The 11928-nt window shown below is 39.8% G+C and overlaps 1 protein-coding gene and 1 pseudogene across 4 annotated transcripts in view; both read right to left on the reverse strand.

Annotated features, from left to right (window-relative positions):
* Positions 1-11928, reverse strand: part of CDK17 (cyclin dependent kinase 17) — a 118778-nt gene that overhangs the window by 61276 nt on the left and 45574 nt on the right. The gene's annotated exons all lie outside the window — the stretch shown is intronic.
* On the reverse strand, positions 10240-11868 carry LOC116565117 (annotated as a pseudogene). Its single transcript, XR_004275272.1, has one exon. The product of XR_004275272.1 is annotated as a tropomyosin alpha-3 chain pseudogene (transcript).

Raw genomic sequence — 11928 nt, forward strand, 5'->3', positions numbered from 1 at the left:
CCAAAGATAAATAAAGAATCTTGAAAGCAGCAAGAGAAAAGCAACTTGACATATACATGGGCTCCTCAATAAGATGAACAGCTGATGTGTCAGCAAAAACTGTGATGACCAGGTGATGACCAGGTAGCAGTACAAATGGCATATTTTAAAACTAGAAAGAAAACAAAAAGTCAACCAATAATTTTATATTCAGCAAAACTATCCTTCAAGAATGAAGGAGAAATTCCCAGATGAACAAAAGCCAAAGAAGTTTGTTACCAGTAGGCCTACTGTACAAGAAAGATAAAGAGAAACCTTCGGGCTGTAATGAAAGGACATAAAAATTTATAACAATGGTAAAGGTAATTACACAGAGTATTAAAAGAGGGTATTAATGTACTTTTGGTTTGTAACTCTTTTTGCTTTTCTTGTTTTTTAAATTATTTTATTGTTGTTGTTTTTAAGTTCCCGGTAATCAGGTGATTATAAAAGAGAGTATTAATGCACTTTTGGTTTGTAACTCTTCTTTCCATTTTTCTTGTTTTTTTCTTTAATTATTTTATTGTGGTTGCTTTATTTTCTTTATTTTCTTTATCCCGTCTATCAATGATGGGCATTTGGATTGATTCCATGTCTTTGCTATTGTGAACAGTGCTGCAGTGAACATACACATGCATGTATTTTTGTAATAGTGATTTAAATTCCTTTGGGTATATACCCAGTTACGAGGTTGCTGGTCAAATGGTATTTCTGGTTCTAAATCTTTGAGGAATCGCCACACTGTCTTCCACAATGGTTGAACTAATTTACATTCCCACCAACAGTGTAAAAAGCATTCCCATTTCTCCACAACCTTGCCAGCATCTGTTGTTTCTTCACTTTTTAGTAACTGCCATTCTGACTGACATGAGATGGTATCTTATTGTGGTTTTGATTTGCATTTCTCTTAAAAGGCTAAATCTGATGATAGGGACATAAAATATAAAAAGGTAATCTGTGACAAAAACAATATAAAGAGGAAGTGGTAGAGATATATGGGAGTGGACTACATATTACTAAATTGGTATTATTCAAATGAGGTTATTAATTTAAGATGCTAAATGTACTCCCCAAGGCAACCACTAAAAAACACAATATATTACAGAAAGGGAAAAAAGAAAGAAATTGTAATGGCACACTATTTTTTTTCTTTAATTTTGAGATGAAGTCTCTTTGTCACCCAGACTGCAGTGCAGTGAGCCCATCTCAACTCAATGCAATCTCCACTTCCTGGGTTCAAGTGATTCTCCCACCTCAGCCTCCCAGTAGCTGGGACTACAGGCGCCCACCACCACACCAAGCTAATTTTTGTATTTTTAGTAGAGACAGGGTTTCATCATATTGGCCAGGCCGTTCTCAAACTCCTGATCTTGTGATCCACCCAACTCGGCCTCCCAAAGTGCTGGGATTACAGGCGTGAGCCACTGGACCTGGCCCTGGATTGGTACACTATTTTAAAAATCAGGTAAGTACAGTTGGGTGCGGTGGCTCACACCCGTTATCCCTGCACTTTGGGAGGCCCAGGTGGGCAGATTGCTTGAGGTCAGGGATTTGAAACCAGCCTAGTCAACATGGTGAAACTCCAATTTTACTAAAATACAAAACAATTAGCCGGGCATGGTGGCACGAGCCTGTAATTCCAGCTAATTGGGAGGCTAAGCAGAATTGCTTGAACCCAGGACGTGGAGGCTGCATTGAGCCAAGAAAAGATCCCACCACTGCACTCCAGCCTGGGTGACAGAGCAAGGATCCATCTCCAAAAAAAAAAAAAAAAAAAAAATCAGCTAAGTGCAATAAGAGAGCAATGATAAAAAAAAAAAAAAATTGAGGAGTCAGAAACAAGTAAGACATACAGAAAACAATAGCTAACTAGAAAAATTAGGTCTTATCAGTATTTTAAATATAAATGGATTAAATTCTTCAGTTAAAAGGTAGAGACTGGCAGACTAGACTTTTAAAAACCCAATCCACCTAAATGCTGTCTAAACGAGGCACTTTGGGCTGGGTACAGTGGCTCACACCTGTAATCCCAGCACTTTGGGAGGCCAAGGAAGGCAGATCACAAGGTTAGGAGATTGAGACCATCCTGGCGAACTCAGAGAAACCCTGTCTCTACTAAAAATACAAAAAATTAGCTGGGTGTGGTGGCCCACGCCTGTAGTCCCTGTTACTTGGGAGGCTGAGACAGGAGAATCGCATGAACTCGGGAGGCAGAGGGTGCAGTGAGCTGAGATTGTGCCACTGCACTCCAACCTGGGCGACAGAGCAAGATTTCACCTCAAAAAAGAAAAATTACAAAAAATTAGCCAGGCATGGTGGCGGATGCCTATAATCCCAGCTACTTGGGAGGCTGAGGCAGGAGAACTGTGTGGACCCGGGAAATGGAGGTTGTGGTGAGCCAAGATTGCACCACTGCATTCCAACCTGGACAACAAGAGTGAAACTCCATTTAAAAAAAAAAAAAAAAAAAAAAAAGGGCCGGGCGCGGTGGCTCAAGCCTGTAATCCCAGCACTTTGGGAGGCCGAGGCGGGTGGATCACGAGGTCAAGAGATCGAGACCATCCTGGTCAACATGGTGAAACCCCGTCTCTACTAAAAATACAAAAAATTAGCTGGGCATGGTGGCACGTGCCTGTAATCCTAGCTACTCAGGAGGTTGAGGCAGGAGAATTGCCTGAGCCCAGGAGGCGGAGGTTGCGGTGAGCCGAGATCGCGCCATTGCACTCCAGCCTGGGTAACAAGAGCGAAACTCCATCTCAAAAAAAAAAAAAAAAAAAAAAAAGCCAGGCACAGTGGCTCACACCTGTAATCCCAGCACTTTGGGAGGATGAGGCAGTCGGATTACAAGGTCAAGCTATCAAGACCATCTGGCCAACATGGTGAAACCCCATCTCTACTAAAAATACAAAAATTAGCGGGGCAGGATGGCACGTGCCTATAGTCCCAGCTACTTGGGACGCTGAGGCAGGAGAACTGCTCGAACCCTGGTGGCAGAGGTTGCAGTGAGCTAAAATCTCACCACTGCACTCTAGCCTAGTGACAGAGAGAGACTCTGTCTCAAAAAAAAAAAAAAAAGGAGAGAGACAAGCACTTTGGATTCAAAGACACTAAGAAACTGTAGCTATGTTTTTGTCAGACAAAATAGAGTATGATAACAGGAAACAAAGAAGACCATCATATAAGGGGTTCAATACATTAAGATATAACTATTACAGATAAACAAAATATGAGATAGCCATATAATGGAATATTATTTGACCAGAAAAATCAAAGTTTTCTTTTTTTCTTTTTATTTTTTGTGGAGAATTACTGATACATACCAGAGCATGGAAGAATCTTGAAAACATTATGTTAAATGTAAGAAGCCAATCACAAAAGACCTCATATTATGTGATTCTATCTATATAAAATGTCCAGAATAGGCATATCTATAGAAATACAAATTAGATTTGTGGTTGCCTAGGACCAGAAAGCATAGGGTGTCACGGTCATAGCTAAATGGTATGGGGTTTCTTTTCGAGGTGATGAAATGTTCTAATATTGACAACTTTGTGAACATATTAAAAACCACTGAATTGTAAAAAAAAAAAAAAAAAAAAAAGATATAACTATTATAAATATGTACGCACCTAAAAACAGAGACTGAAAATATATTAAGCAAAAATAGAATTGAAAGGAGAAATAGACAATTCTACAGTAATAAACAGAGACTTCAATATCCTATTTTCAATAGTGGACAGACGAACCAGACAGAAGATCTATGAAGAAATATAGGACTTGGCAAGGTGCTGTGGCTCACGCCTATAATCCTAGCACTTTGGGAGGCCGAGGCGGGTGGATCACCTAAGGTCAGGAGTTTGAGACCAGCATGCCTGTAATCTCAGTACTTTGGGAGACCAAGGCAGGCAGATCACGAGATCAGGAGTTCCAGACCAGCCTAACCAACATGGTGAAACCCCGTCTCTACTAAAAATACAAAAAAAAATTAGCTGGGTGTGGTGGCGCATACCTGTAATCCCCGCTACTCAGGAGAATCGCTTGAACCCAGGTGGCGAAAGTTGCGGTGAGCCAAGATGGCACCACTGCACTCCAGCCTGGCTGATGAGACTTCATCTCAAAAGAAAAAAACAAAACAAAAAACTAAAACCCAAGTACTGTAATACATCACATTAGCAAAATGGAGATAAACCACATGAACTCCTCAACTGATTTAACAAAGAAGAAAAAAAATGATTTTACGAATTCAACACCCTTTCATGATAAAAATCACGGAATAAACTAGAAATAGAAAGGAATTTCCTCAACATGAAAAGACCATATATAAAAACTCACAGTTAATATCCTACTCAATGGTGAAAGACTGAAAGCTTCTCTCTTAAGATAAAAAACTAGACAAAGATGTCTGCTTTTACCACTTCTATGCAACACAGTACTGAAAGTTCTAGCCAGAACAATTAGGCAAGAAAAAAATACATAAAGCAGCCAAACAGGAAATGAAAAAGTAAAACTATCCCTATTTAGAGATGATATGATCTTATATGAAGAAAACCTTAAAGAATCCACAAATAAAACCCTGTTAGAGCTAATAAGCTCATTTCCTTAAGATGCAGAAAGAAAACTGCCATGAAAAAATCAGTTGTATTTCTATAGGTTAGCAATGAACTATATAGAAGGGATTTTTTTTTAAAAAATCAATTTGGAATAGCATCAAAAACAGTAAAATACTTAGGAATAAATTTAACCAATGCAGTGATACATGCTGAAAATTACAAAATATTGTTGAATAAAATTAAAGAAGCCTAAATAAATGGAAGTATATCCCATACTCATGCATTGGAAAACTTAATATTAGTAAGATGTCAATATTATACAAAATATCTACAGATTTAATGCAACCTCTATCAAAATGCCAATGGTGCTCTTTTGCAGAAAAAGAATACAGTCTAAAATTTGTTCCAGTTTACAGAGAGCTATGATTAAGCCACTGCACTCCAGCCTGGATGATAGTGAGACCATGCCTCAAATTTTAAAAACTAAATAAATAAATAAAGGAAAAAGAAGAACATATCCTAAAATGTATCCGGAATTCCAAGGAACCTTGAATAGTTTTGAACTAGAAGAACAAAGGTGGAGGTCTCATGCTTCCTCACTTCAAAACTTAATAAAAAGATAAAAACCTACAACAATCAAAACATTATGGTACTGGCATAAGAAGAGATATACAGAACAACAGAATAGAACTGAGAACCCAAACAGACACCTGATTTTTGACAAAGGTGTCAAGACCATTCAATAGGGAAGGGGCAATCTATTCAGCAAATGGTGCTGGGAAAACTGATGTTTTCATGCAAAAGGGTGAAACCGGAACATTATCTTATATACAAGAGTTAACTCAAAATGGATCAAAGGCCTAAATATAAGAGTTAAAACTATAAAGTGCTAAGAAGAAATATTCCTGATGTTGGATTTCATAATGATTTCTTAAATATGATACCAAAAGCATAAGCAACAACCAAAACAGACCAAAAAAATAGACATACTGGACTTTGAAACAACTCACAGAATGGGATAAAATATTTGCAAATCATATATCTTATAAGAATTTAATATCCAGAAAGAACTGCTACAACTCAACAACAAAAAGCAAACACCCAATTTAAAAATGGGCAAAGATCCTGAATGTCCACTGCACCAAAGATATGTCAATGGCCTATAAGAAGATAAAAATATGTTCAACATCATTACTCATTATGCAAACCAAAACCACTATGAAATACCACTTCATACCCAGTAGGATGGCTATTATCAAACAAAAAGCAGTAAGTGTCAGTGAGGATGTGAACAAACTGGAATACTGATGCAACCATAAAATGGTGTAGTCATGGTGAAAAACTGGTAGTTTCTCAAAAACTAAACACAGAATAATCATATGACACAGCAATTCTACTCCTAGGGATATATGAAAGAAAACAAAATTGAAAACAGGAACTCAAGTAGATACTTGTATACCAATGTTAATGGCAGCATTATTCACAAAAGCCAAAAGGTAGAAATAACCCGCCAATCAACAGATGAATAAACAAAACGTGGCACACACATACAATGCCATAAAAAGAAATGAAGTTCTAACATATGCTACAACAGAGATGAGCCTTGAGAACATTACACTAAGGGAACTAAGTCAAAAACAAAAGGATAAATATTGTATGATTGTACGTAGATGAAAAGGCTCTAGAAATAGTTGTGATGTTTACATAAAATTTCAATTTTAATTAATGTCACTGGACTTTATGTTTAAAAAAATTAAAATGGGCCAGGCATGGTGGCTCACATCTACAATCCCAGAGCTTTGGGAGGCTGAGGTGGGCAGATCACTTGAGGTCAGGAGTTCAAGACCAGCCTGACCAACATGGTGAAACCCCATCTCTACTAAAAATACAAAATTAGCAGGGCATGGTGGCACATGCCTGTAATCCCAGCTACTCAAGAGGCAGGCAGGAGAATCACTTGAACCTAGGAGGTAGAGGTTGCAGTAAGCCAAGGCTGCACCATTGCACTCCAGCCTGGGTAACAAGAGAGAAATTCAAATAAATAAATAAATAATTAAAATGATAAATTTTGTTACATGTACCACAATGAAAAATTTTTATGGTTGTAAAATCTGGATAAAGAACAAAGAAAAAAAATGTTAACTATTGTGTTAGCCAGCATTTATATCAGTTTTCCATAAGCCTAAATATGGCCAATATTTCACTTACGTGGAGCTTTACTGAAATAATCAGCTAAATAATTTCAGTATGAACAGTCAACCTATACCAATTATGTTGAACACAACAGAGTATATCAGGATTACTGCTTATGGTTATGACGCAGACGCTCACAAAGACTGTTGTTACTCCCAGCTTAACAATAAGAACAAGCCAGATAAACTATAAAATCATAGTTTTTTTAAACTCAGAAAGTTGAGGATGCAAAGAAAATAAAGCAACTAAATCCTAGAGGAACAAGCCCTTTCTGGAAAAGAAAACAGGGCTGAGATCATGGTGAAAGGAGAAGTGAACCTTCTCCTTTAGAAGGGGGAAACTAGTCCATTTTCAACAGATTTTCAAGGGGCACATGGGGGCTCACAAGATAGATTAAAATCTCAGAAGCCTCATTCACAAAGCAAATCTGCACTTTCCCAATAGGATCTCTTCCAAGTACTGAAGCTGAAAAAGGGAGGGTGAGGTGATGGGACCACAGAATGCTGGTATAAGGCAGGAGAGCTGAGAGAAACTCCTGTCCAAGTGGCTCAGGGCCTTCACTAAGTACAAGGTCATGCCTGCCAAAGGAAGGTGGCAAGGTATTAGTTCAGTGCTCTCTCCAGTCTAAAGGACCTGAAGCCAGGAATGGGGCTAAAGAGAGGAAAAAAACATGTCCCAGCTGCTCAAAATGCCAACAGCTGGGGCTGTGAAACAGAGAGGGATCTCTCACAGTTCAACAAACTGGGCTATAAAGGCTGGGGTGGGCTATAAAGGATGGTGAGATTTCCTGAATCTCACAGGTGCTCAGATCCCAAACTCTAATAAAGGGAGTGTCCTTATTCTGCCTTCACAACATTTGATATCAGTGGTAAGCTAAATATAACTAAAACTGCCACAAAGGTCCCAACTCAAACCAGATTGATTCAGCCCCTAACACTAGTGTCCTGAGAGAATACTTCAGTCTGTACTTTCCTTTTTCACAGCGTCTGACATAACATAAAAAATTAAGAGACCAAGAAACAGAAAATTGTGACCCATAATCAAGAAGAGTAAGTTTAGGGGAAAAAAGTAAATTAAGAATTGAACCTATTGGAACAAATTTAAATTAATCTAGAACTCAGAAAAAAAGTCAATGTTTAAAATGTGAGTCTGAGAGTTGCACTTATAAAACCAACTGAAACCAGGAAGGGTATGTGTTAATAAGAGGGAAGGTCAGAAACTTGAGGAATGTTTAACAGTTAACAAGTAAATGAGGGAGAAGTAATCAACGCAGTTCCAAACAGAATGGATAGAAACACAAATTCTGACAACTGAAGAAACATTAGAGACAACCTGGGCCAAGCAATTTATTTTATGATTAAAGAAACAAAGCCTGAGAAGGCTCAAGAAAGTGTAATGATCTGGCCAAAATTGAGAGGGTCAGGTCTTAAAATTTCACCTTAGGGATCCCACCTCAATTTTCTTTCCATAGTAGCAAATTTCCAGAGTTAGGAAGCAATTCTCTTTACCTGCTAGCTACTGAAGAATTAAATTCTAGCATGAAGAAGAGAATAGCACATGTATCTCTACTCCTTCAAACCCTGTTCCTCTTGCAGTCTTCACTATGGCAGTAAATGGATGGTAACTACCGTCTAACATTTGCTCCAGATGTCTTTTTCTCACATTCCACAATCAAAGCAACACCAAAGCCTTCAAAACGTATCCAGAGTCTGACCACACAAACTGCTAAAATTCTGATCCAAGCCCAGCCTCATCATCTCTTTGCCTAGAATTTAATGTTTAGAGCATCCCACTGGGGATGGTGGTTCACATCTATAATACCAGTGACTTGAGAGGCTGAGGCAGGAGAACTGTTTGAGGCCAAGAGTTCCAAGACCAACCTGGGCAACACAGGCTCCTTCTCTTAAAAAAAAAAAAAATTAAAAATTAGCCAGGCAGGGTGGCACATGTCTGTAGTTCCAGCTACTCAGGAGGCTGAGGCAGGAGGATTAGTTGAGCCCAGAAGTTTGAAGCTGCAGTGAGCTGTGATCTCGCCACTGCACTCCAGCCTGGGAAACAAAGTGAGACCCCAACCCTTAAGAAAAAGAAAAAATTCTTGAGCATCCTAATTGGTCTTACTGCTCTCACTCCAACACCTCTGCCCTCCCTGCCCTACCGCCCATAGTATATTTCTATATAGCAGCCAGAGCAAACATATTAAATCTTAAATAACATAATCACTCTTCTTCAAAACCCTACAATGACTGGCACTTACTCAACAGTTAAACTCAAAGCTCTTAAATGGCTTATGAGACCCTCATAAGTGGCCTGTCGGCCAATCTCCTTTTTAACTTCATTTTCTGCCATTCTGCTCCTACCCACTCGACTCTCGCAGCACAGTCTTTGCTGTTTCTGCTTTTGCACTTGCTGTTCCCTCTGCTTGAAATGCATTTCCCCAAGATGTTAATGGCTCATTTCCTTACTTCCTTTTAGGTTTTACTCAAATATTACTTCCCTAGTCACCTTGTAGTGACAGCTCTAAACCCAGGTCACACGTCACGCTCTATTTCCCTTAACTGCTTTTTCTCCATAGCTTTGTTGTCTAACATTCTATATTGGTGTTTTGGGTTGTTTTTGTTTTTGTTTTTTTGAGACAGAGTCTTGCTCTGTCAGGCTGAAGTGCAGTGGCACAATCTCTGCTCACCGAAACCTCCACCTCCAAGGTTCAAGCGATTCTCGAGTAGCTGGGACTAAAGGCGCACACCACCACACCCACCTAATTTTTTTGTATTTTTAATAGAGACGGGTTTCACCATGTTGATCAGGATGGTCTTGATCTCTTGACCTTTGTGATCCTCCCTCCTCAACCTCCCAAGTGCTGGGAGTACAGGTGTGAGCCACTGCACCTTATGTTGAGATGACCACTTAATTGTTTTTGCCACTGATTAAGCCATATGAAACCCATCTCATTACCCTTTTCTGGGTTTGAAGCTGCTGTCTCTAAAAGTGCCATCTCATTGTGCTTTGTATCAGTCAGTGCTGGAGAAATCTTGAATAGCTTATGTACAAAACTTTTAAAATTTTATATTATTTTGAAACTTTGCTTCTTTGGATTTGTGGCACCCTGGTCACCCATCTGGCTATGACAGCCTCTGCAGTCCGTGGGCTGGCAGTTTGCTGATCTTTCTTTCAAGGACGCAGGAAAGCAATTAAGTGGTCATCTCAACATAAGGGGCACATGATCCATTCTGTAAAGCAGCTGGGAGGGAGTAGAGATGGGACAAAAATTTGGTCTCAGAGATCTTACCATCTTAATTTGGTCACTTGTAATGAAAAAAATAAAAAATAGAAATAACGTTGTCCAAAGAGCTCTTAAAGCTGAAAACTTGAACAGCACATTTTTGTTGTTGTTGTTCGGCTAACTCCTCCTGGAATCACTTTTCTGGTTTAGCTGGTACTTTGTACAGAGCAATGAGGTTTCCCATAGTGGAGTCCTTCCAGTTAAAGATCAGCCCTCAATTAAAGGTCAGCTTTGGGCAGGCTGGCCTCAGGTGAAGTCAGGGTCAGAGGGAGAAGCAGCAGCAGGGTGGGACTGGGGCGTTCTACATCTCATTCAGGTCAAGCAGAGTCTGGTCCAGCATCCTTTGCGTACAGAGGTGCTCCTCTTTGCTGCATTTCAGTTTATCTTCCAAGTCATCAATTGTCTTTTCCAGCTTGGCTACCGATCTCTCAGCAAACTCAGCATGGGTCTCTGCCTCCTTGAGTTTATCAGTAAGAATCTTGATCTCTCCCTCATATTTGTCTTCTTTTTGAAGGTACTTTTCTTCAGCAGCACTGAGACACTTCAGGTTCTGGTCCATCAGTCTGATCTGCTCATCCATCTCTCGGCAACGGGACTCTGCCAGCTCAGCTTGTTCCTCTGTGCGTTCCAAGTCTCCTTCAATGATCACCAACTTACACGCCACCTCTTCATACTTCCTATCTGCCTCTTCTGCAATGTGCTTAGCTTCTTTGAGTTGGATTTCCTGGAGTTCCATCTTCTCTCCATCTTTTAAGGCCCGGTTTTCAATAACCTTCATACCTCTCTCTCTCTCATCAGCAGCTTTTTCAGCTTCTTCCAGCTTTTGCAGGGCAGTGGCCAGGCACTCCTGAGCACAGTCCAGCTCCTCTTCAACCAGCTGGATCCTACATTCAAGGAGGCCACTTCAGCCTCAGCCTGTTCCCAGGCACGCCTTTCTCCCTCAACTTCTCGCTGGAGGCACTCAGCTCGCTCTTCTGCATCATCTACCTGCTGCTGCAGAACCTGGATCTTGCATTTCACCGCCTCGATGATGGTGATCCCAGCCATGGTACCCACCCAGCTACTACTCGCGCTCTGGCTCCTGCCTCCTCCGCGCGGCTATGCAGCCTCCTCTCACCGCCTTAAAATTTAATTGGCTGACTTTATTAAGCTTGTAGAGATCAAGACATTATAGTTCACTATATTGGAACCCCTACATGAAATGATGTCCCTACCCATTACCTCCTGAATTCAGTAAGAACTTAGACAAAAAACAGCCAGTAGCTGAGAGGCTCCAATGGGTTTATTAGGGTTGTTTCTCAACAACATCATTTGTTAAAGAATCCCCCAGATCCCTCTGACTTTCAGAAGATAATATTTTTCAACTGAAAAATTTTCATTATTTTCTGTAAACATATTTTTGTATACATTGCATGCTGGGCAAGAAATTAAAATTCAAAATATAATTAAAATCTGATTTAAATGTCACTCAGAATGTAGATCTTTCCATCATGAATAATCAATTGATTTGCAGATGATAAATCCCCACAGAAAGGGCATTTGTTTTAAACAGCTGTTCAGTTTCAGAGAATTCAGAAAGTCATCTATTAGAAATGTCATCTGATGCTTTTGATAATGGTCTGACTCAGAACAGAACCAAGAGAGCAATTGTAACCACTTGAGGTAGTGCCTCATTTTGACATACAAATGGTTATATACAAAAGGGGAAAAACGACCATTAAAATGAAGCTCAGGCCAGGCACAGTGGCTCATGGCTATAATTTCAGCACTTTGGGAGGCTGAGGCAGGAGCACCTTGAGGCCAGGAGATTGGGACCAGTCTAGGCAACATAGTGAGACCCTCGATTCTACCAAAAAAAAAAAAAAAAAAAATTTAAATAGCCACATG

Source organism: Sapajus apella, unplaced genomic scaffold, assembly GCF_009761245.1.
Source record: "Sapajus apella isolate SASKATOON/1434 unplaced genomic scaffold, GSC_monkey_1.0 scaffold2, whole genome shotgun sequence".
Taxonomy (NCBI): domain Eukaryota; kingdom Metazoa; phylum Chordata; class Mammalia; order Primates; family Cebidae; genus Sapajus; species Sapajus apella.